At 37.4% G+C, this 900-nt stretch overlaps 1 protein-coding gene across 2 annotated transcripts in view; it reads left to right on the forward strand.

Moving 5' to 3' along the window:
* LOC119586812 (transient receptor potential channel pyrexia-like) overlaps nt 1–900 on the forward strand; it is a 7924-nt gene that overhangs the window by 413 nt on the left and 6611 nt on the right. The gene's annotated exons all lie outside the window — the stretch shown is intronic.

Genomic DNA, 900 nt, shown 5'->3' on the forward strand with positions numbered 1-900 from the left:
GAGGGAAGGGGACACCAAATACCTAATTAGATATCATTAGTATGAAAAGTAAAATAAAGAATTTGATTTAAAAAGAAAAGTGTGGTTTATTTTCTTTATATTTTGAATTACACATATATACAAGCGGAATAAATTTTTAGATTAAAGTTTTGTGTGATTTATTATCTTGAATTATATATATATATATAGGACACCAAAGTCTTGAGTGCTTAGGGCCGCTAAAGAGCATAATCCGGCCCTGCCCGCATTATACAGTCAGTTACCCCACGCATTGCTCACGATGAAACGACAGATTTATTGAGGATAAAACAGCCTACTGTAGATTTTGTATCTCATCGTCTCCCTCTCGCTGTCAACCTGCAGGTCAGTGCCAGAGTGCCCGACCAAGCAGTCATCATACGTTTTATCACACGCCCCTGTTAACTTATCAATAATATAGGTACCTAGCTGGCAGTCTATTCTGTGAATCATTTACTGAATAAAAGAGGGACAGGCGATTACTCAAAAAATCACGAGGTAATCCTCCATTTTCAAGGTCCCATTTGAGATAATTTCCCTCCCTTGTGATGAAAACTATTCAGCAGAACCTCTCAAGAGATTTTCTATATTTCATGCCCTCCAGCTCTGGTTTCATCTCCCCCCATCCTCCCCAAATTATCTTCCTAATTAAATGTGGGGAATTCGAGTCTGCTATTTAATTACTGTGCTTGCTAAAGTTGGTTAAACTTTATTATGTCATTAGTACTGGGTCCTACTATGCCTCTTAAAATAGCGCTCATTCGTCTCCATATGAAATTTGCTATTAAATTTCTGCTAGTAACATAAACAACAGTCTCAAAGTCCCTGTAAGGATGTGACTAAGTAAGTTTACATTTTAAGACAAGCTCTGAAGGATTCCCC

This window comes from Penaeus monodon, chromosome 22 (assembly GCF_015228065.2).
Source record: "Penaeus monodon isolate SGIC_2016 chromosome 22, NSTDA_Pmon_1, whole genome shotgun sequence".
Taxonomy (NCBI): Eukaryota; Metazoa; Arthropoda; class Malacostraca; order Decapoda; family Penaeidae; genus Penaeus; species Penaeus monodon.